This window comes from Carex rostrata, chromosome 35 (genome assembly GCF_964058835.1).
Source record: "Carex rostrata chromosome 35, lpCarRost1.2, whole genome shotgun sequence".
Lineage (NCBI taxonomy): Eukaryota > Viridiplantae > Streptophyta > Magnoliopsida > Poales > Cyperaceae > Carex > Carex rostrata.
The window spans coordinates 2,142,471-2,169,030 of NC_135952.1; the positions used below are offsets into that span (position 1 = coordinate 2,142,471).

General features: G+C 33.8%; 1 pseudogene across 1 annotated transcript; it reads right to left on the reverse strand.

Moving 5' to 3' along the window:
• Positions 1-8,225: 8,225 nt before the first annotated feature.
• On the reverse strand, positions 8,226-18,731 carry LOC144549589 (zinc finger protein WIP2-like; annotated as a pseudogene). Its single transcript, XR_013509719.1, has 3 exons — positions 18,067-18,731; positions 8,733-9,012; positions 8,226-8,514 (listed from the first exon to the last, which is right to left on the reverse strand). The product of XR_013509719.1 is annotated as a zinc finger protein WIP2-like (transcript).
• Positions 18,732-26,560: the final 7,829 nt, after the last annotated feature.

Here is a 26,560-nt window from a genome sequence, read left to right on the forward strand (position 1 = left end):
AATCATCAAGCGTCGAACGGATTCACACATGTAAGGTAACTCAAATTTTGTTTTTAGATCCACACCGTCCGATCAGATCATAGTCTGGATCGAACGGTCTTTATCTAAATTCAAAGATTAAGTTACCCTTGAGTACTGGACTCAATCAAGTAGGAATTCAATCACTTGTGGTAACAGAAATTTTGATTTTAGATCCAGACGGTTCGATCTGATTTGGCACAACTATTGAAGGGAATCCGTGCATTCCACCTCCGACTGGATCTAAACACAAATATTTTATTACCGCAGAGAATTGGACTCAAAAAATTGAAACGGACGGCCCCGATTTAATATCAGCCGGTGCCTGTTCGGGACGATGGAGGGGTATTATTTGTGCTTTGAGATTCGTTCCAAGTTAAAAATGCCAATCTTGAACCGTCCTATTTAATTGTACTCAATCAGTTAACCTGAGGGGATATGAATTCATCATCCAGTAACTCGTTAGTTGTGGGCTTCTTTTTTTTAACAAATGGGCCGGCCCAATAATATTAGACTAATAGCCGACGTTCTAATTTTTTTTTAAACAAAGGGACCCTGCTTTTCCAAAGAATCGCAGCAGATTTATTTCCGTGCTCTGGTAACTAGAAATTGAAAAGTACCTTGCACTTAATTATTTTAGGGCTATTTTTATGGCATTTTCTGAATGAAAATTTCAATCTTTTTGAGTTCATGATTTTGCAATGACCTGTGATGAATCTTATATGAATTTCACATACTAATGAATCTTTTTGAGTTCATGTACCGGATTTCCTCTAGAGAAGTGTTGGTTATTTAAAACAAATTAAATTTAGCTGCAACTGCACTCAACAGGGGTATATCAGCAATTTTAGAAATCTCTAATTAGTGTAAAAGTATAAATTAAGGTGTAGCATACAATATATATATAGAGAGAGAGGGAGAGGGAGAGGGAGAGAGAGATGGGCTAACTTGCTTTGAAAATTAAAGAGGATGTTTTACTTTCTGCTTATATTTTTATTTTCAAAGTTTAAATAGTCGATTCAAACCTTCTAACATAATTTTCATATTAAAATATAACTGGAGACCAAATTTTACATTTTTTGAAATATTTTTTACTGTTTTTCAGAATTTTTGAAAATCACAATTTTTCATTAAAACTTTTCTAAAGACTAGAAGTACGGAATAAAAAAACCCACAAAAGAAATTAAAAAGAAACTCCAATGAAAGCTTGATTTTAACATCTCCTTACACTTCATGAACAATTCCCTTTAAAATATTAGCTGCATTTCCTTTAGATTTGCTTTTATCCGCCTTTGAAAGAGCTAAAGGTACATCTATCTGTTTGTATTTTATTAAGCAAAAAAATAAGCAGACAAGAAAATTAAAGGGGAGTATAAATTAGATAAGAAATGGAAGAGAAACTAAAGAAGACAATACAACATATAGGTAATAATGTGTAGCCCTTGTGTAGGAATGAGAAATTTTTTAATGGTATTTATATTAGATAGGAATGCATCTTTCTAATGTTCACAAACATTCCACAGGACACTACAAGATAATAGAATTTACTTTGTTTCCTTTTTTCTTTAGATGCTATATTAATATTTGTTGAGATGTGCACTTCCTACACAGATGGAGTTGAATTGTTACATAGACCTGTCACAAACACTGGTACCAGCAAATCCTTCAAGTCCTACGTAGAGCTATCGATCGATCAAGTCAGCCTCTGCTTGACCATGTGATACTGGTGGTAGAATTAACTAAATGTTTTCTTTACCCATACATTCATATTTAAAATCGTTTTAAAATTAGGAAATTATAGAGAATTTTGTTTATGTCATAAAGGAAAAAAAAAATCAAGAATCATGAACACCGATGGAGGAATACCGAAACAATTGAGTACTTAATTAATGTCTGAACGAATATGATTTATATTTTATTGTACTTTTAGGAAAAAAGATGACCAATTTTGAAGGTGGTAGCACTGTTCTTATAGCGACTTTTACAGCATATTTGAATATTCTGCTTCATGTTGAGTACAATAAGAATCATATTTCATAAGCCAAAGCTGAGGCTAAATTTGACCGAAAAAGAGCACATGATTAGTTGATGAACAACTTAAACAACCAATATAGTTGTGATATCATATGTTTGAGGCTGCATGCTTTTCAAAGACTGTTTTATTCTCAAAGGCATGTGTTGGCTTAATTAGAGACAATCAATACAGTTGTGTCGAGGAACAAGTGGCCAAATTTTTGCATGTTTTATCTCATAATGTAAGGAACCGTACAATTAGGTTTTTGTTAATATTTAAATGACATATCTTTAATTAAAAAGTAGTGAACTCCTCAGGTACTTTGGAGTATTGTATTTTGTTAATGCAATATGGATGTCAGTTACTGGTATTATGTATGGATGCTAGATAATGCTTACTCCTTGAGTGCTTTTGATGGTATTATTTGTTATTTATTTCAGTTTGGCATTGATTTTCCATAATGAACTCAGGGCTAAAATCAAGCATACTGGTAAAAATACTAGTACATACTGGGAATACCAGTAGGGGCCAGCAGCCACTAAAATGACCCTCTTTGATTTAGTCATGATATTGATAAATATTTGTCTTTTTCCCTTTTAAGTTTTGAACTTTTGTAGTCTCTTTTATGTTTCTTTTCTTTATGTATGTATTCTATATTTGTTTTTCTTTCTTTTTCATTCATATCTTTTTGTAGTCCTATTATCAGATCTGTATCTACGCAGTGCTTTAACTATTGTAGCTCGATCCGGCCGTTCTGAGGAAGTTCATATTACACTCTTTGGAAAAGATATATATATATATATATATATATATATAGAGTTAGGCTGGGGTGCTATGGATAGAATAGTGGCCTCTATGCTACGGCTCAATATTCAAGTTTTCAAAATTCAAACGGTCGATCCGAACCGTTCATCTTATTCTCCATATTAATATCTGCTTGGAGACCAAATTTTACATTTTTCTGAATTTTTTTACTATTTATTAAGTATTTTACAAAATTGTTGATCCAACGGTGGCTGCACAAAACAGTAAAACCGTTGGATTAGCGATTTTCAAAGTGGCTTAATAAATAGTAAAAAAATTCAGAAAATTATAAAATTTGGTCTCCAAGCAGATATTAATATGGAGAATAAGATGAACGGTTCGGATCGACCGTTTGGATTTTGAAAACTCGAATATTGAGCCGTAGCATAGAGGCCACTATGCTATCCATAGCACCCCAGCCTAACTCTATATATATATATATAAATTATTTTCTGAAACAAGTAAATAATGAAACTATGAAATTATGAATTATCTCCGACTCCATGTACTCTAATACCTATAGAGTGTTCACAAATTATGTAGAAAAAAAAAGTGGAGTATAGTTCGGAAATATTTTTTAAGTACTTTGAAAATATTCTTGTTATTTGGATATCATTTTTCCTTTGTTGTTTTTTCTTTCGAGCCATGAGTTCCTTGAAACATAATAGCTCTGGTCATTCAGAGCTAATAAACATAATTAGACAAATAATACTGGAGTTATAATTATTTCCTGTAAAATAATGAAAGCAAATTATGAATGCAATGGAGGAGAAGAAGCAAGAGATCTGAGCAAGACAGTTAATTAAGGATAATATCATATATAGTTATGTCATAGTTTTCGGTACAAAGACTGGTATGGTGAGTGATACAAGTTCCAAATCTACTTGTATCCGATCAGATGATAGACATGAAAAAACAAATCTTATTATGTTGTCCCAAGATACCGAGTTCGCATCATACCTTGAAGGTTTTCACAGTTCTTACTGGTACTGGTACTCAACTTCGTACATAGGTGTATTAGAAAAAAGAAAGAAAAAGAAGTGAAATAAAAATGGTTTGCATGTTGTTTCACGAATAATTTGGTGGGCTTAAATTAATGATTCGGTGTTATTCATGTATAATTTAAAAATAATTGTATTTTATAATATAAATAGTATTTGAAAATATACAAATCCTTACTTTTATGCACATAACCACTAAATATATTTTCAGTTTGAGCCATTATTTTGTGTTACGATTTAAATTCAAGAAAATAAGTGGAAAAAAAAACATTACAAATATGAGATAATTAACAAAACACTTATAACAGTACAAATTTCATAATAAAATAATTAAATTTAACATCCCACAACAATGCGTGGACACCTTCCAAGTTATTGCAAAAGTTAGCATATATGATAACTAATCCCTTCCTGGAAGTACGAGGTGATGGTAGACGGTTTCAATTATATTAAGGAACTTATTTCCTAAATACTTAAATTTTTAATTAATAATTAACTCTATCAAACATATAATTAAATAGGACATTTCTAAATTAATTGTCTCTAATATCTTAAAAGTCAGCAAGAATTGAGTTTGAAAAAATATTGTTTCATATAAGAATTATTGGATTTTGATATTTCATATAAATGAACCTGCTCACAACATATATATTCAATTGTTATTACATTTATATTGTTCATCAATAAGAATAACCATGATGTTTTGGTGACTACAAATGCTTTTACTATGCTTTTCTATAAACATTGCATGACCTCAACTTATAAAAGTTATGATCACCTCTGGAGGTCATACTTCTCCAATAACTTATTTATTCTTATCATTATTATTCTATCAAAAGGGTGTTCAGGCCCAAAAAAGAGGGCCTCCCGACAGCATCTTGGGATCTTCTTGGCCCAAAATTCATTTCATTCTAGTCCGTCTTTTTTTCCGGCTAAAACAACTATACAAATATTACAAAAAAATGGTCTCCTTTGAAAATGTACAACTATACAAATATTACAAACAACTCATAGACCAAATTTTACAAAAAAAGAAGAAGATTATTATTATTATTTTCAAATAAATAAAAAAATCACTAATTTTGGATGGTCCAAAATTTATAGATCAAGTGATTTTCTACATATCTAAAAGAATAGTAGAAAAGTCTAAAATATGTAAAATTTGATCTTCATGTTTATATGAAAATTAAGTTTTTACTTTCCTTTCACCTCATTTATTTGGTGAGGAGAAGAATACTGATCATTGTGCAATGGGTTTACTTCTTGTATCTATGAGTTGAAAAATGAACTGCTGTACTGTTTGTTTCTCCACGAACTGCATCAAATCCCGCAAAAATCGACCCAAGAGCTCACTTGCGAGTCCGCATCGTCTGCATTAACTCAAAAGAGCATCTTTTGAGTTAATACATATCGGCCGTCCGATTGTAAACGGAGCCCATCCGGTAACATAGGGTCTTTAATATTAATGCAGATCTAACTCGCACGAATGTTGAAGCTAGTCAGACGGTCCAGATGCATTAACTCAAAAGATGAGTTAATGCAGACGATACGATCAATGGATGGTCGCACTCGTTCCTGACCGTTGGATCGATCAATGTTTCCGCTGAAATTAATACTGACATTTTAGTTTATAGAATTTCTATTGCGATTACTATACACCTAAACTTGCAATATTGGAAATCGGGGAATAATAGGAGCAGCTACATAGACTACTTATAATTAGTTTCACAGTAAATCACGAGTTGTTTTCTGCGACAATTGGAAGAAGCAAGCCAAATCCGAATTCGTCCTCTGAGATATCTCAAACTTTGAGTGTTTTTCTGGAAAATCATAACCGTTCAAATACGTTCTGCCACGAATCTCAAATTATAAATAATACTGCCCCTGCATTCGAGTATGCATCCCCTGAGATATCTCATATTTTGCGAGACCTACGTGTCCGGTGCCTATTCGGGGAATTCCCTGATAACCTCTTTGAACGGTTGAGATTTTCCAAAAAGTCAAGCATATCTTAGAGGATGCGAATTCCATGCACTCGCCACTAGTGTTTGGTAAATGCCCCCGGGGGCTCAACCCGGACTGGTCCGCTTGTGCCTGTGCCCGGACCGGACCGTGTCCGTGCCACGGGTATCACGGGTACACGGGTACACGGGCACGGGTATTAAACGGGCCGGATCCGGTTTTTTGAAAAAAAAAATCCATGAGAACTCGAACCCCCATACCCTTGAACTCATACCCGTGAGTCCGTGCCCGTGAACCCGTGCCCGTGTACCCATGCCTGTGTACCCGTACCCGTTTTTTTTTCAAATTTCCATTTTTTTGAAAATTCCCTCCAAACCAATACATTTTCACATAAAAAATAATATTTTAAACTAATTATATTAGACATGCATAAATTTATTTTATATAAAGTGACTAAAATATATAATTTAAATGACAATTTCATTTGCAATTTAATAGATATATGATAATTTCATATATTTTAATGAAATTACTTTCAAAACGTCATATTGATAAGAATATCAATTTTTATTTGATCCATCTCATAAATTAATTTCATATATATATATTTTTATTTTTAAAGACTAAAAGCAATAAAAAAATTAAACGTCATATTGGTTTTCAAAGAAAAAAACAGAAAAAAAATAGAAAAAAAAAACCGGACCGGACCAGACCGCCCAGCCCCCTGTACCCGGACCGTCCTGCCCTCGAACCCGTGACGGGCACGGGTATTAAACGGGCAGGGCAGGATTTTTGAAAAAAAAACCCGTGATGCCCAGCCCGTTGTACCCGTGTGCCCGTGAAGCTTGTGACCGTGGCTACCTGTGTCCGTGCCCGGATTTTGCCCAGACCGTTTACCAAACACTACTCGCCACATCCTTCAGGTTGTCCTTTGAAATGAAGATTTTGTGTGGACTGAGCTGTGTTTTCTCGCGTGTTGCGGAAGCTATTTTTCTCTTTTTAAGATCATATTTTACTGTTCCTAATCGAACGGTTCACAAACTTTCTGAGAAGGGGGTTGGTAAACGGTCTACGTACATCTTCTTGTGTTTCAATCTTTTAGGAAATGGAACAGTAAATGGGACAGAGTAATTCCCTTGAAGAGAAATGTCAAATTTTAGGAAATCAACATTTTCTTGTGTTTCAATCTTTAAGACTCTGCTTCAGAAGGGGGTAAGTGGAGGGGAAGGAGAAATTAGTGTGCGAAGAGGGAATTTCACAGACTACATCTAACCAAATGAGTTTACCTGCTTCAGAAGAGGTGAAATAGAGGTGAAATGGAGAGGGAGCGGAGGACAGCGATACTGTACGATTTTTCACAACTTCAAGCATATTTACAATTCATGATCATTATAATATTAAGAACAACCTTCAAATTTAAAATTCCCTTAATGCAATATTAAGCATATATAGTTTGGTACAATATTAAGAACATTAGAAAAACCTAACAGTATTACTAGTTAAAAATCACATCAACTCTAACCAACAGCATCAAATTTTGACGGTTCTTGTTAACAAACGCAGTGTTAATCCCTGATGACAAACTGATAAATAAGTTGAAGTTATTACTAACTAAAGAAACTGTCAATGAAAGTGTACCAATCTCTCACGACTTTGTAGCTTGTGCGAAGGTTTTCAAAAAAAAAAGAAAGAAAGAAAAGAAACTGTACCAACCTGATCTGATGAAGGATTTCCGTTTGTATTACAGGGCAAAAAAATATGATCAGTAACAAAAGAAATTAAGCAATTATATATGAAGTCCCTACAGATGCTAGAGTAGCATCACAGCATATATATATATAAATATATATATATAGGACTTGGCTACGGTGCTATGGGTAGCTAAGAGGCCTCCCGTGCTACGGCTCAATATTCAACTTTTCGAAATCCTAACGGTCGATCCGAACCGTTCATCTTGTTCTCCATATCAATATGTGGTTGGAGACCAAATTTTGCATTTTTTGGAAATTTTTTACTATTTTTTTAGATTTATTGAAAATCACTGTTTTTTAGACAAATCTGGACCATAAAAAAGCAGCGATATTCAATAAATCTAAAAAAATAGTAAAAAATTTCCAAAAAATGTAAAATTTAGTCTCCAAACACATATTAATATGGAGAATAAGATGAACGGTTCGGATCGACCGTTAGGATTTCGAAAAGTCGAATATTGAGCCGTAGCACGGGAGGCCTCTTAGCTACCCATAGCATATTAGCCAAATCCTATATATATATATATATATACAAAAGACATGGCTAATAACATATATCCATAAATACATCTGGCTATATATATTGCGGTTGAAAACAATATTATGCATACTAGTTGATAACATAAACTACCAAGTTCTTCAACAAAACATAATTAAGCAGTCTTCTCAAAAACATAATTAAGCAGTAGTAATTCAAGCTCTTGATCAACCATGCAACTCCAAACAAATCACCTCTTCTACATATCTCTACGGTATTAATTAATTCACTGATTCACGCTTAGTTAACGATCAACAGCCGCTGCCATTGCCAAAGCTATGGTCCACCTCCGAAGACAGCTTCCTCTTGTCTTCCTCCACATCATCAAAGGAATCTATCCCGTCTGCCAGATGGCCATTGCCAAATGCCTTGATGTGATCTTTGAGCGAACGTTTGTGTTTGAAGTCGGATCCGCATGTGCAGTACCTGTCAAAATTATGTAGTAATAAATTTCGTTAGCAAACAAAATCAAGTTTTGTTGTGAACATGATTTATAAGATAGAATCATCCAGCTAAAATCTCACTATACCTTATTTTCTATGAATATACTAATTGTTTACGGTTCTATCAAACTGAAGTAATTTGATCATCATTATCAAGACCCATACATGTGTCCAAAAGAAGTGTTTCAAGTATAGATTTACCAGAGTTTTCCACAATTTTTCTCATGAGTGCGCCAATCACCACGTACTGCAAATGCCTTGCCACATTTTCGGCACAAAAACGGTTTGATCCCATGCCGGCGCTTGTAGTGGGTTTGCAGAGTACGAAAGTCTTTTAGCGGACGGGACCGTGGGTGGTCAATGTGGTTTCGGCAACCCTGTGCACAACAGTAACAAGGCAGACGTAGCATGGCAGTCGGTTGGGTCCACGAAGAGACTCTGGGCCACGACGGTATTGTGACCCATGGCCCCACATGTGCATCTACAAAAATGTACATACATGTTAGTATGCTTAGGTACATTTAGGAACAAAGAGGAAATTTTTGGACTCAAATATCAATCAAATTTTGGTGAGTTTATCATCCACTGGTATTTATTTAATTCGGAAATTATAAAACTAATTACACGTAATGCGCACATATACATATATATATAGTGCAGTCTATTTTCTTTAAATTTTCACTTAATAAGTATCCTACGTTATTATTTAGTTCAGAAATATAGGAAACCTTTTATTGCACAACCAAACCCTAAATTTTGTTTGTTTAATTTCTGAGTTCACCATAAACTTTCAAAAAGAAAAACCCAAGAAATTAAAAGCACCGTGAATCATTCAACACATATATGTTTAGTTCCATCAAACTAATCGAATTGTTTTCAAAGGAACAACAGAATGACTGAGAAAGTATCAAAGTAACCATGAGTTATTTTAAACACACACACACACAAAATTACAATCTTTTGTTTAATGAAATCCAGAAGGAAACATATATATATATATATACAATAAAACTTCGCGATGTAGTTTTGTCATGTATCTTAGCTGCATTTTTACAAACTTATAATCAATATTCCATTTGTGTTGTGTCAGATAGATAACTAGACAGATAATAGAGAGAGAGAGAGAGAGAGAGTCAGAGAGAGCAGGAAATTTGGTTTCCTTTTTTAAGTAACAGGCTTTTGCTTTTTTCTTTCACATTTAAAAGAAACATTCTTCTTGTAATTTTCATATAAAAAGGACGACGTCATTTTTAACATACATATATAATCAAGAAAATTGCATTTAAAAAAGTTAACACGTAATAAGATAAATAACAGGAGCCATGAGAAAAAGTTTCCATTGCAGTATCCGTAAGCAGAGGTAAGAAAAGAGAAAGGCAGCAATGAAATACAAGTCATGCATCACAGAAAGAGCAAAACATATATAAATGTTTAATGAATACTTGATATTTCCATTCAAGTACATATCACATGACATGAAGCATATATGAAGGAAGATAATTAATATATAACAACACTACGACAGTCTCTCTATTGTAGAGAGAGAGAGGAGAAAGAAATGATTGTAACATGGAGATATGCTGTTTATGTATGTAGATTGACCAAATGAGCTGTAGTAATGGTGCAATACCTCATCAACAGTTTCTCTTTCCTTATTTCATGCTGATAGGTGTGTAATGTAATGTAACTGTGTAAGAAATATTCATCTCACAATCTTACTATTGAATGCGGGGTGATGGGTATTTTAAGCCAGAATGCGGCTTGAGACAGGGATGTGCACTATCTCCCTATCTATTTATTCTTGGGATGGATTTACTATCTAGAGGTCTGAATTTTTTGGTGAAGGAAAAGAGGTTGAAAGGGGTCTGTTTAGCCCCCACAGCAAGCCCTCTAACTAATTGTTTGTATGCAGATGACTTGCTACTTTTTGGAGCTGCAACAGTGCAAGAGGCATCAACCATCATGTCAGTACTCGAGGTTTTCTCAACTGTGTCAGGTCAGAAGGTAGGGCCGGATAAGAGCTCGGTCCGGTTTAGCAAACCGACATTACAAGATGAGGTTAGAGATGTCTCCAGGGTGCTTATGGTCCCTCAGAATACAGAGAAGGAAAGCTATCTAGGTGCCCCAATCAACCTTTGCAAATCTTCATATGACTTTTTAATCCAAAAGGTCAATGCGAGGTTACAGAACTGGAAAGGTCGTTTTTTATCCCCAGCAGGTCGCTTAGTTCTCATCCGATCAGTTCTAACGGCAATTCCGATTTACCACATGGCTACGGCAAAGCTCCCGGTACAGGTTGTTAAAGATTTGAATGACAAAATTAGAAGGTTTTTTTGGGGAAAGAAAGATGAAGGGAGATATATGGCATATGTGGTTTGGGAAAAAATTTCAAGGCCAATAGAGATGGGAGGGCTGGGGATACGAGATCTGAGTGCAATGAACGATGCAATGATCATGAAATTTCTGTGGAAATTAGCTGCTGGATCAAAGGCCGTGTGGGTGCAAGTAATGCAAGCAAAGTATTTACCGCAAAGTGAGCTATGGCACACTAAGCGTACATACAAATGTTCGGTGCTCTGGAAGAGTATTATGAAGGTGAGGGAGAGCCTCCTACCCCTGCTATCATGGAGGGTTGGGGATGGAACCATTTGTAAAGTTTTTGCACAACCATGGTTTCAAGGAGCAACAGAAAGTCTGGCACATTCAGTAGCACAGCGCAACATGGTTCTATTTGACCTAGTGGATTCAGAATCAGGTAATTGGAACATCTCGGCTTTGATTGAATTCTTTGGGTATGAAAATTGTGTTAGAATTATGGCAGAAGTGCAGCCACCTGTTGTGGGAAGAAGGCAAGATAGGCTAGTGTTCATAAAAACAGTGAATGGATTTTTTTCTGTTAAGAAAGCCTATGCACCTCTTAAAAATTGGGACCAATATAGAAGTCAGGAGCAAAAAGAGTTATGGCAGAAAGTGTGGAGGAGGGGAAATATTGTGCCTAGGGTACGATTGTTCATTTGGAAACTCTTACACAGGACCCGTTGTGTGCAACCTGTGGTGATGCTAGTGAGGATGTGATGCATCTGCTATTCGAATGTGCTTTCTCAAGGGCATGTTGGATAGCAGGTCCGCTAGCTATTAGATCTGATGCGCTCGGTCAGAACTTACAAGAAACTGTAGTGTTAGTGAATGAGAGAATGATAGAGGAGGAATGGTCAATCTTCGCAAATACAATGTGGGCTCTGTGGAGAAGTAGAAATGAGCGGGCATATTCAGGTGTCACTCCGAGTTTTGGGAAATTCAAAAAATATTTTTCTGATATTTCGGTGGAGGCACTGATGGCTGGCTCTACTAAATGTTTGGCTTTGCCACGGCAGTTGAGTTCTAGTGAAAATGAAGGCTTAGAGGATGTGAATGGCTATAAATGTTACATTGATGGCTCATGGATACAACAGTGGCAAGGTGGCATTGGTTTTGTGCTAATACATGGTTCAAACCTATTGGCGTACTACTCTGCACACATGATAGCTTGCTGCGCTTTTCAAACTGAAGCTGTGGCTCTTCTGGAGGCTATCAAGTACGTTAAAGGGAGAGGACTGAGTGAGTGCACTTTCTATTCAGACAACAAGGCATTGGTAGAATTGGTCACTTCTCTCCAACCGCCAACAGAGGCTGATTGGAGGGCGTATAAGGAGTGCTATGAGAGTTGGAAGTTGATCAAGCAAAACTCTATCTCTGAAGTGTTCTCATATTTGTGAGAAATGGTGTATCAGTCTCATTCTGGTATGACACATGGCATGATGCACCATTAAGGCGATTTAAAGATGGACAGCAAAGACCACCCTTCCAAAGAATATCATTGTGTGATGCAGCTCCCATAATCTCAAACCTAGCCCCTGACATCACATTTTCACTGCAACTCACACAGTCCCGAGATGAACTGAAATGGATGTGGACAAAAACAGGAAAGTATTCGGCTGGTTCTTTCTATAGAGTAATGCAAATAGGAGGAACTATTGGCTGGGGGTACAAGGAAATCTGGGGCATCCCCGCACCATCAAAGGTCAGAATATTTACCTATCTTTTGCTACAAGGAAGGATACTGACACATGAGGTGATGCTAAGGAGACATATGAGATGCGAATTAAGGTGTATTATGTGTAACAACTGCGATATGGAAACAACACAACACCTCTTCTTTTCATGTCAGTACGCTTCACAAGTTTGGGACCGAATGGAACTGCATATGAGGTTCAAACTCATGATCAAAGAAGACACAGTGGAACAAACATGGGAAAGCTCAAGAGAGAGATGTAATAGAAACAGAAACATAAAAGATTGGGCATCAAAATTCATGTGTGTCCTCTGGTTTATATGGAGACAGAGAAATGAAAATTTTTTCCAAGATAGAATGATACCTCCAAGACAGTTAGCTGATAGGGTAGTTGAAGAAAGTGCAATGTGGTTGCAGTACTGTGGAAGTGCAGCTAAGAAAAAAGGAATAGGCTAAACAGGAAAAGTGGTTTAGAGAGGGTTGTTATCTTACTGGTACACTATAACCAGAAAGAAGAATGTAGAAGTATGTTAATTATAATAGTTGTAACTTTACTTAGTAGCTTCTACTAAGATTTTCAAAAAAAAAAAAAAGAAGTGTTCTCATATTCTAAGAAGCCAAAATGACGTGGCTGATTGCTTAGCAAAGAAGGGAAGGGAGCATGGGTGGAAATATATGGGATACACCTTCCCTATGTTCTGATCAACAAGGACTGGTTCAATGATAGAACTGGAGCTAGAGAATGCAGTTTTATAACTCATGGTTTTGGTGTTTCTTTTGTTTAGGAAGCATTAAGCCTGATATTATGTAATGCATGTGGTTTTTTGTACCTGCCTACGGGCTTTAAATCAAAAAAAAAAAAAAAAAAAAGAACTCACACGCATGCAAACAAAACAAAAATTCTAAAAATTAGAAATGGAAATAAATGTTACCAAGTGCAACTACGTGGGAGAAAACAAGAGAGAGAGAGAGGGTAAACGTAAATTTGTCTAGATCTTGCACTGGGAACAGTCAGTACTGACAAGAGTCTATTTGAAAGGTATTTTTTTCTCATTAGCAGAAAGAAATTTTCAGCACGAAAACCTCTGAGCACCATAAAACACAAAATCCAAAAGGTTCATATATGACAGAGAACAACTTTGCTGTTTGCTCTCTCTCTCTTTCTCTAACCCCTACCACCCTCACCCCCAAATAATAAAGAGGAATCAAGTTTCAGAGGGTTTTCTTGCATTTGATCAGAGAGAGATATGGTGAGAGAGAGAGTAATATATGTTTTTGTAATGTTTCAACCCAAATTGCTATTCGGGTTCATTGAACTTTGTATCTTTAATATGTAGACTCTTTGCATGAGAGAGAATTAAATCTAATACAAATCCTAAAAATCTAATAAATTGGTATAGAGCCATCTCGCCGCCGGTAGTCCGATCAACAGTTCCAGGGTTCAGATCTGTTCCGCTGCCGTTAGGTTTTCAATTTCGCTACTCCATTCCTCGCGTGATTAAAAAACTGAGTGCCGCTTCTGGGTTTTCCTGTACACCGCGTGGTGAGCCGCAATAAGTCCTTTTCTTGGTGCGCGACTCTGATTTGTGAGCCGCGACTCAGTTTTTTGGTGGACCTTGGTGAACCGCGCATACACCCATATTCAATTTATGATTATCCTCCCAAACTAAACTTTCTGGTTATTGTCAAGTTTGACTTTGGCACATTTGTCAATTTTTTGTTATCATCGGAATCAATTTGTGAAGTTTCAATTTTTATTGATTATTGATTTGGAATTTCATGTTGGAAGCTTATTGTTATACATAAACAGTTCAATTCAATGTGCCACTATTGATTTACCTATGCCAAAATGACCATCATGCAAAATTCATCAATTCTTAGGGAGCAGATGCAATACCTGACTCCATTAGCGTATTTATGCAAAGCTTCTCTCAAAAGCGGTTGATGAACTTGTGAGATAGCAGTAAGAAAAACTTCGAGCCGATGTAGAGGTTGAAGCGTCGGCGGCCTTCTTAGTGGTAGGATAAAGCCTTCCAAAGCTACAAGACTGCCCTTGTGAGATCGTGTTCACAATTTCTTAATGATCTCATATCTCTATTCTTTAATGGGGAGAAATAGAGATGACAGCTAGAAAATTGACTAGATGACGGCTAGAAAATTCTGCAACTTTTCGTATATACTTGTGCTTTGGGGACCAACCTATTTATAAAGATATAGAGTCGGCATATTGCCAAACCCTAACTCTAACCCTAAATCAATTTTCTGCCACATGCCAACTTAAAAAAACGTGCAACTGCATCAAAATCCGTGCAGCAGCTGAAAATTTGGTTTCCTTAATTGCAAATTTTAGAATCAGTCCATCAATGATTTGATTTTTTGCCTAAATTGTTCTACACATTTGTGGACCACATCCTAATGAATATATTGATTGTCTATTTCCTTATTGGATCACTTTAATTGACAATCATATATGACAGTAAACAATGCATAATTAGATTACATATATGCTCAATGTTGGCATTAAATCCAACAAGGTTGGCAATAAATCCAACATTTCAAACTTGAATTTGTGGTGTTTTGGTGATTGAGTAATTTTGATAATTTCGAGAATTGGTGAATTGGGTGTTCGAGAAATTGAATAGATATGTTGGCAAAGTATGATATTGAGAAGTATAATGGGAAGACGAGTTTTGCATTATGACAAGTACGTATGGTGGCAATTTTGTTGAGCCAAGGTGTTAATTAAGGATGTCATTTTTTTATCGAGATAATTTGATTGATGCGTTGATGGATAGCAAGTGGAGAAATATAGATAATTTGATTGAGGCATATATCCGATTTGTCGAAAAATTTGATTTCTTTGGGGTCTCTTGAGAAAAAGGAGTGCAGGTTCCAAAGTGAAGGTGGAGTTCTTAGGGTTTCTAAAGGGGCTCTCACAATCATAAAGACGAAGAGAATTGAAACTTTTATTTTCTACAAGGTTCCACAGTCACGGGCTCGGCTATCATTGCGTGTTCGGGTACTATCTTGGACGCGGATGCTACAAAGTTATGGCATATGAGACTGGGGCATATGAGTGAGCGAGAAATAATAATTTTGAGCAAGAGAGGCTTGTTGTGTGGCCAATGTACGGGCAACTTGGAGTTTTGTGGGCATTGTGTATTTGGCATGGTGATTTGGAAGAACAAATTTACATGAGTTAGCCGGAGAATTTTGAAGTTGCGAGAAAGAAGGATCGTGTGTGTCTTTTGAAAAAGTATTTTTATGGCCTTAAGCAATCACCGTGACAATGGTACAAGAAGTTTGACTCATTCATGATGAGTATTAATTTTCATCGTTTCAATTATGATAGTTGTGTCTATTTCAAGAAGTTGGATGGTGGAGATTTCATTTACTTGTTGCTTTATGTGGATGACATGTTGATTGCATCCTTAAACTTGAAAGAAGTTAGGAGGTTGAAAAAGCAACTAAGTTCAGCATTTGAGATCAAAGGTTTAGGGCCCGCCAAAAGGATTCTCGGGATGAAGATCATAAGGGATAGGTCCAAAAGAAAGTTGTTTCTTTCACAAAAGAGTTTTGCCGAAAAAATGTTATGACGTTTTAGCATGGAGAAAGTGAAGGTTATTTCAACACCTCTGGCGGTGCATTTCGAGCTTTCGGACGCTTTAAGCCCAAAATCCGATGTTGAGAAGAAATATATGGAAAAGGTTCCATATTCAAGTGCAGTCGAGAGTCTCATGTACTTGATGGTATGTACTCGACCCGACATTGCTCAAGCCGTTAGTGTGGTAAGTAGATATCTCTTTTGTCCAGGGAAAGGACATTGGGAAGCCGTGAAGTGGATCTCCCGCTATTTGAGAGGTACTATTGATACTTGTTTGGAGTTTGGTAATAGCAAGGCACTAACGGGTTTTATGAATGCGGATTTTGTAGGTGATTTAGACAAGAGGTGTTCTTTGACGGGTTATATTTTTATCTTTGGAGATTGTGCAATTAGTTGAAAGTCTACATTTCAAGCCACCATTACACTCTCAAGTACTGAGGCCGAATATATGGCAATTATTGAGGCTATTAAGGTGGCTATTTGGCTCAAGGCGTTTGTTGGTGAGATGTCTTCTTTCAAGGGTCCTATTACGGTGTTTTGTGACAACCAAAGTGCGATTCATTTGACCAAGGACCGCATGTATCATAAGAAGATGAAGCACATTGACATTAGGTACCATTTTGTTCGAGATGTGATTTCAAAAGGCAAGGTTGCCGTTAAGAAGATTGGTACCGAGTCAAATCCGGCCAATATGCTCACAAAGCCTTTTCCAATTGCAAAGTTCAAGCTTTGTGTTAGTTTGTTTCTAGCTAGTTTGAGCTAGTTTTGTTTCTAGCATTGCTAGTGTATCTTTATGTTTACCTTTGTTTAGGTTATATTTGCTTTATGTTTTAGTTTGTTTTAGATGCAATTTGGTTCAAGGTAGAGATTGTTATGTTTTGATCCAAATATTCGGATCCGTTGGACTTTGTATCTTTAATATGCAAACTCTTTGCATGAGAGAAAATTAAGTCTAATACAAATCATTTTTGAGTGGTCTCTCTTTGTCTCTTACTCTCTTCCTCTTCTCAAACCCTAAAAACCTAACAGTTTTAAATTTGAACTAATTACAATCAGAGATACATAAAGAGCATATACTATCTATTTTAGTGAAATGAGAAAAGAACACAACAATTGATCAAAGGAGATTAGATCTATAGGGGACAGCACCATAAAACAAAGTAAACCTTTTTAAAGGAGAAAAGAAAAGATGCTCTATTTTATTTTTTCTTTTGTTCTTAATTAATTTCTAGAACTATATGTATGGAGTACAAGGAGATCTAACAGAATATAGAGGTTATTAGAAACATGTCAGCCTCCTAAAAAGTTATTCAATATAAAATTTCTGACAAAAGTACTTAAATATTTTAATTGAAAATGTCAGTCATCTCAACTTGTTTCTAAAAAAAAAAAAAACTTTTGAGAAAGAATCACAGCTAAATTTGGCAAATCAATTCATGTATCTTCTTCTCAATAGAAAAGTGATCACCTTTCTCTCTTGAAAAACTTTGAAGTGACAAAAGTTGAAGGATCTGAAACTGCTAGAAAGATATATGTTTCATGCAATATTATATTGGGAAGAATTGAAGATATCGAAATATATATGCATGCAGACTAAAATAAACCTTTCCATTTTAAATTTCTTTGTAGTTATCTAGAGACAATTAGCTCTTATCTAGATCAGAGAAAGGAAGGAAGAGATAGATTTTTTATCCATATATTATAACAAATTAACAGATGAGTTTAGAATGCCAATGTCAAACTATATATTGCATTAGAGCCATATATATATACACACTTCCATAAGAACTATATGAAAAATGTAAGAAAGACATATATATACATATAGAAGGAGAAAATTAGGGTTAATTTATTAATTAATAAATACATATATTGCTCACCTGCATATTGTTGTACCGGTTGAAGGTTTTGCAACAAACCGGGCATGCAAACTGTGTGGGGCCAATCAGAATTTGAGCTTGAGTAGGAATCCAATACTGTCCCTTGTTAACCCTCCCTATCTCTATTCCTTCACTATGCTCTGTACTATTCTCTTGGATATCATTGGAATTGCTATTTCCCTCTACCCCGACACACACCTCCTCCTCTTGATCTCTATCTCTTTCCCTCTGTTCCACCTTTGATAATAAATCTAATGTATTATGTGCTTTAACGGTGCCTTGTTCATCAATGGATGGTTGCGGTTGACCTATGTTTAGTGCTATAGTCACTAACTCTTTCTCTTTGTCGACATGGCTGTTTATGTCGACATGGTCATGAGCAAGGGTTTGAGATTCTTCTTGATCTCTCATGGGGAGGAGAGGGAGAACTTCTCTTAATGGAGGGGAAGGAGGTGGGTTGAAAATGGAGAGGTTATTGTTGGTGGTGCAAGGGTTCATCATGAACTGTTGTGAAGAAGGGGTGTAATTGTTGAACAAATAGTATCCATTTAAGAAGTTAGTGTATGGATCTGCCATGGATATATTGGAGCTTAGGATTATATATGTTATTAACACATAGAAAGAGAGAGAGAAAGAGAAGTAAAAGATGTGTAGAAAAGAAGAAGATGAAGCTAGAAAGGGCGTGTGATGGGAAGAGAGAGAGAGAGAGAGAGAGAGGACGGGGGGGGGGGGGGGGGGGGGGGGGGGGGGGGGACAGTGGATATGGTGGGAATAAGATAGGGAGAGGTGTAGTAATCTTCGGGACTCGGAAGAATAAATTATTCTTCATGGAAGTATGTGGAGGTGTATGTCATCTATATACTCTATAAGCTCTCTTCTCTTGATTTTCTGTATCCTCTTCTCTACTGCAATACCAATCAATGATAATATATATATAGAGAGAGAGAGAGAGATTATAGATAAAAAATGCTGATTTTTCATGTCAAGATACACTTAATTAAATATGTATATATTTGTTTTCTTTGCATGCACTCAGTACTCACACAATTCCACTTACATTTAATTACATATATATTCTAATCAAAATCTTTCAAAAGGAATTGATCATTACTAAAAAAAAATTATCTAAGAAAGCAATTATAAACACAAATCCATTAGTGAAAAAGGTGAACTTTGTAACATGTAATGATGAAGTCAACCTCCTATATATGGATGGCATGGGTAATATAATACATGAAAAGAAGAAAAGATAGTAATAGGAACTGCAAGTCTAATGATCTCCAAGTAAAAATTAAGTTGATATATACAGAAGTTATATTTCTCAATTATATTATATTTAATTTCATTAATTAAATGTAATGAGAGTAGATAAGTAAAAAGTGTGAAAGCAACTCTCTGATATATCCAGTACATACAGAAAGTTGCACATTAAATGCTACATGAAAAGAAGGATATTGGTTGTGTATTAACAATATTTATTTAATGATGTAGCACAAGAACATAAACTAATAAATGACAATCCAAGAAAAAACTTTAGAAATGGACTCTAGAGTCCAGACCCATCCTACAAGAACCCAAACAAAAAGATGTCAAGAGAGAGGAGAGCCCAAAGACAAAGTTAGATGCTATGAATAGGTGTTGTCTCTCCCTCAAAGCTAGAGTAAGAGGTCTCCAATTTTCCATGTACTCAACATAAATTATGAAGAAATGTTATATAATTACCAAATTCTTCCACCCTTAATCCCACCTCAGATTTTGGATTTGGAATTTCGACCATCCGATCAGAATTTCAACCAATCCGGCTCAAATCTGCTATCATGCACATGAATATTTCATATTCGTCCAAATATGAATTGGACGGTCCGGATTTATTTTGTAAAAACTCAAATTTGAGTTACTCCAGAGATCATATGAATTTGATCCCTTAATTCCAATAATAATTCACGATATATGTTTTTATTTAAAAAATATGGACCAATCTTTTAATTATTAGTGTAACGTATTATTTGTATAACAAATAGTATTTTTATCATTTGTAATCAATTTACTAAAAATTATTGTCTGTCTTGTATCAAGCATTCAGTACAATTTTAATTAGGTTGCGGGTAAATTTACTAAAAGAATTGATTTAATATAAATATTAGAATGGCTCATACCTTGAACCATAATGATTTAGAAAAATATATATATATAACCCTCAAAAGAATGAAATTGCATAAAAAAAATATATATATAACCATAATGATTTAAACAAATGTATGGGTGACTTAATTTGCTTTGTCATTAAGTTCTTAATTTATAATATTTTAAATTGGAGGTAAAATTACATAAAATATCGAAATTAGTTAGCTACTCATGGCTATATAAAAACGCTCTAGATCTCTCTTTCTAGATAACTTTGTCAATTATACATTGTTATCTATGCAGATAAACATTTCAGATATATTTATTTTATTTTTAATTTCCCAATAATGATCTACCTTTTTTAGTTCTTTGGAACGGGAAGCGGTTGCGTTGCTCCCCAGCATTTGGCTTTGGTACAAGGATTCATGTCACCCAACAAAGACGCTCTTGTTTTTTGTGTGCTTCAGTCAATTTTGAACTTAATTACTTTCTTCTAAATCTAAGTGCACTTGCAATGCATAATTAATTATCTGAAGATTGTAATTAATAATTGACTAGGGTTAAAATGGACTAGTTTTGTGCTCCAACCATGCTCTACTTTTTTTTTTATCTCTATTTTAAAAGTCTGAACAGTCAATCTGAACTGCTCAATATAATCTTCATGTTAAAATATGCTTCGAGACTAAGTTTGATATTTTTTGGAATTTCTTTACTTTTTTTAGATAGGTACAAAATCAATGTTTTCAATGATCTAGAATCATCTGAAAACAATAATTTTATACCTATCTAAAAACATAGTAAAAAAATATTCAAATAAATTAAAATTCAGTCTTCATACACATTTTAATATGAAGATCATGTTGAACGATTTTGAAAACGGAGATAAAAATGTGGAGCTTGATTGAGCACAATGATAGAGTCGGGTGTCCTAGAACAGACTATTGTTTGTATTTCTTGTTCATATGATTGATTGACGGGAGTCAATTTGTTGCCTAGAAGTTGCATTACTTGTGGTTTAGCTAAGTATTTAGTAGTCTAAAAAAAGTTTAAAGACGAGGGACCACTTGATGACAATACTAATGATGATTTTGTAAATGAATTAAATATCGGTAATTTTAAAAAAAATTATAAATAAATTATTTCATATATAGAAGTAGGATTAAAATGCTCCATTGCTTCATGCTTCAATAATATTACACATCTTTATCTCCATTTTTAAAGACCAAACAGCCGATCCAAACTACTAAACATCATCTCAATATATATATATAGAGTAAGGTTTGGGTGCTATGGATAGCATAGAGGCCTCTATGCTACGGCTCCATATTTGAGTTTTCAAAATCCAAATGGTCGATCCGAACCGTTCATCTTATTCTCCATATTAATATCTTCTTGGAGACCAAATTTTATAATTTTCTGAATTTTTTTACTATTTATTAAGCCACTTTGAAAATCGCTAATCCAACGGTTTTACTGTTTTGTGCAGCCACCGTTGGATCAACAATTTTGTAAAATACTTAATAAATAGTAAAAAAATTCAGAAAAATGTAAAATTTGGTCTCCAAGCAGATATTAATATGGAGAATAAGATGAACGGTTCGGATCGACCGTTTGGATTTTGAAAACTCGAATATTGAGCCGTAGCATAGAGGCCTCTATGCTATCCATAGCACCCAAGCCTTACTCTATATATATATATATATATATATATATATATATATATATATATATATATATATATATATATATATATATATATATATATTAATGTGCTTGGTGACAAAATTGTATATATTTTGGAAAGATATGCTAATTTTTTAAGATAGGTACAAATCATTATTTTTCAGAAAATTCTGAACCATCAAAGATTCAATATACAATAAACAATTGTTAATTCAAAATATTCGAATCATGTTGTGAAAGGTAAGACATATTCTAAAGCTCGATCATATTTTTTTAAAATTACCAAAATTATAGAGGCATAAATTATTGTAGGTACTAATTAATCAGATGCTTATGTTTTTAACCCAAGTTTTGAAGGGACATATATGCATGACATTTTGGCTATTCCTGCGGGGCTAAATGCTTATATGTAAGAGAACATTAAATTGTTGAAAGAATTTCTGAAACTTCTCATAAGAATGAATAGTAAAATCAAATAAAGGAGCGTAGCTTTTTGCAGCTTCAACCGACAAACAGATATAAGGTATAAAATTTTAATTGAACCCGAAAAGCACAGCCAGTGTAATGAATGCCATAGTGCTAGCTAGACAGGGAGCACCAAAAATTAATGTCATCCATATATGGATACGGATACAGATAGAAATAAAATATTAAATGAATATGGATACAGATATCTATTTTTTATAATTGTGAATGACATAACTTTTATCATAATATATATTCAACTATATAGTATAAATCTCTATTCAGATACAGATAATTAAAATTTAAAACTATATCCTTATCTGTATCCGTACAGATATTCAGATATTAGATATCTGTATCTAATTTTTGAATATGGATCTGAATACAGACGGATACTATCCGATCCGTTTGCACCCCCTAATTAAATTGCATTCTTCATAATTTGACAATGAATAAATTCGTTATTATACTCACTTTAACTAACCTAAAATTTTCCTTATTTCAAAAATTGATTGCTCTACATTGTTAATCCCTCACAAACAGCCCAACTCTTAACATGTTCTAAGAGGTTGGGTACTCTACTTACATAAGCATATGAGGGTATATGTTTATAAGTCATTTTTTCGTTTTCAAAACCCAAAAAGTCGATCTGAACCGTTAGATGTGATCTCTATATTGAAATGTGCTTAGAGACCAAATTTTACATTTTTCTGATTTTTTTTTACTATTTATTAAGCTACTTTAAAAATCGCTAATCCAACGGTGGCTTAACAAAACAGTAAAATCAAAAGCCACCGTTGGATCAACGATTTTCAAAGTGACTTAATATATAGTAAAAAAGAATCAGAAAAATGTAAAATTTGGTCTGCAAGCACATTTCAATATAGAGATCACATCTAACAGTTCAGATCGACTTTTTGGATTTTGAAAACGAAAAAATGACTTATAAGCATATACATATGCTTATGTAAGTAGAGTAGCCAACCCCCCCCCCCCCCCCCCTCCCCTCTCTCTCTCTCTCTCTCTCTCTCTCTATATATATATATATCTCTCTCTGAGATGGGCTATGGTGCATTGCAATGCATAGGCCATGGTGTGCATTGGACCATAAATCACCGATTCAAAGTCCAAATGACCGATCCAAACCGTTCATCTTGTTCTCCATATTAATATGTGCTTGGAGACCAAATTTTATATTTTTTGGAATTTTTTTACTATTTATTAAGCCACTTTGAAAATCGTTGATCCAACGGTGACTGTTTGGAACAGTAAAATCAGAAGCCACCGTTGGATCAACGATTTTCAAAGTGGCTTAATAAATAGTAAAAAAATTCCAAAAAATATAAAATTTGGTCTCCAAGCACATATTAATATGGAGAACAAGATGAACGGTTTGGATCGGTCATTTGGACTTTCAATCGGTGATTTATGGTCCAATGCACACCATGGCCTATGCATTGCAATGCACCATAGCCCATCTCTCTCTCTCTATATATATATATATATATATATATATATATATATTTGTTGCCTTAGTTTTAATGTTGTTTGGTTTGAGTGAACATAAGTACAATATATTATTAATTATTTTTTAATAAAAGATGATGGGGGCTCCTTAATTAAAACAAATTAATTAGAAGTTGAACGATTGTGTAAAATACATAATTATAGTTCAATAATTTTAAAATTTGTAAAACATAATACGACGTATAATATCCTTTTGTTTTTTAACAATCGATTTCAAATACAATTTGTATAATTTTTAGCTTATATTATTTCTAGGTCACCATTAAATCCATAATTAATTATCAATGATTTAAGTAGCGTTTATTGCGTCATAATTCTTATGGTACAAAAACGCTATAGCACTATTTAAAACCCTATTAATTATAAACCAAGTTCATGCAACTTTTGTTGAAGAAATAATATATGAAAGTGCATGCAGTATGTCACACATGTTTGTAATTAAGAAAGAAAGAGACTATTCAATATTGAGACTAAGCTGAGTTTGCTATAAAATGGCCGCTCTCTAGATTTGGGGTAGCAAAGCAAGTGATGTTCATAATTAGTAGTCTAAAAAAAGTTGTAATAGTAGTTGCAACTTGCAAATAGGCTACACATGTCCTTAGTATATAAAGGTCAGAAAACTCTTGTGAATCTTATTTTCTCTGGTCTACATGCACCTATTTTAGTAGGTCCTTTTAAGTACCCATCTTATGGGCTTATTTAGTGTTTTATAAATATCTTTCCAATATTTTGTCCTAGAAGAAATTACAAAGATTTTCGTTTTGAAAGTTTAAGTAGTTGATCTAACCTAATAAATATGATTTTGAAATTAATATTTATTTGGGGACAAAATTTTAAAATTTTTAATTATTTTTTTAAATAAGTACAAAATCACTATTTTTATACATATCAAAGAAAATAATAAAAATTTCCAAAAAAAAAAATTTTTGATATCCAAGCACATTTTCATATGGAGATCATGTTTGATAGGTTCGAATTGACTATTCAGACTTTGAAAACAGATATAAATGATGTGAGGTACAACGAGACATGGAAACACATGAAAGATATGATGCATTTGAAAAAAAATTACTATTTTTTTAAATAAGTACAAAATCACTATTTTGTACATATCTAAAAAAAATAGTAAAAAATTTCAAAAAAAAATTATAAAATTTGGCATCCAAGCACATTTTCATATTGAGATCACATTGATAGGTTCGAATCGACTATTTAGACTTTGAAAACATATATAAATTATGTGAGGAACGATGAGACATGAAAGATATGATGCATTTGAACTCTCCTCTTGCATAAATTGTTGATAAAGTTTTAAAAACATAGTAGTTCGAAAGCCAGATAGAGATTCCTTGTATGGTAGAAGGATTTAGGGGAAATGGGGATCAATTGTTCTCCATTTAAAAAAAAAAATTGTATCTTTCATATATAATTTAGAGTGAAATGGCATCATATTTTAAAGTTGATCTCCATTTTTTATAGAAAAACTTTATATGATTGACCCTCATATATTTTTGACCTCTATAGTTCGAAAGTTTAGCTCTGCCCTTGTTTGTATATATATATATATATAGTTGAGAGGTTCGATTTCATCTTTATTGGAGAAAATATTTAAAAAGTATCATTTTGGATCTTAAAATATCATCTGTTTACTATTTCGATACTTTGAAAATTGTAGTTTTCTTCACAAAGAACAAAGTTCACACAGTTTTCTTTTACCTTTCACAGATTCACACTAATAGACATTTATGGGCCACCCCAAGATTTATTTACCTTTTACGCTGTAAATTGATTAAAATCACAGCATGGATCTAGTCAAATGAAACTTATTTCATTGTTAATTTGTTACGCTGCGGAAATATTTTCTATTACAAGTTACCATTATATTAACAATTTTGATCTCTGATATAAATTTGGTTCATGCATTATTAAAGATTGATGGTTGAAGCCATTAGTTGCATTATTTGAGATTCAAACCTAAATAGTTTGTGAATCATTTCGAGTGAATTATACTCAGTTTGAGTTTGAATAAGATTATTCTAACCGAACTAATTTGATTTATTTCAAAACGAACTAATTTTGAATCAAATTAATTGCGAACTTTTTTCGAATCAAACGCAAATCAAATTATATTATGTTAGCATTAGCTTTATTCGTACCGTACCACAACTTAACATGTTAAAATTTACGAATAACGGATAAATAGAAAATAAATATAAAATAAACTTGATATCTAATACAATCTAAGTAATAAATATAGCAAACAAAATTATATATTACTTCGGTTTAAACAAATTATATACATCATATTATCAAATACTATAAATTATTACTTTTAGTAGTCCCATTATTTTTAGTAGAATATAAATTATTAATTAAATAAAACTATAAAGCGTTACATAAATTAAATTTCGTAGTGAAAATAGATGTTATCATATATTTTTACGTTTGACAATTATCAAATAAGACGGCATATTCAAAATAGTTGTTACTCATATTCTTAATTAATGATTAACTAATAACAAAAAAGAGTGAGTCTATAGTATTATTCAAAGCACGATGTGGTCCGTAATACGAATCATTATTTTTATTGTCAAAATTTTAAGAGTCAATTCAAATTGTTCAACATGATATTCATATGAATATGTATGTGCAACCGAATTTTATATTTTTTGCTATTTTTTAATATTTTTTAAGA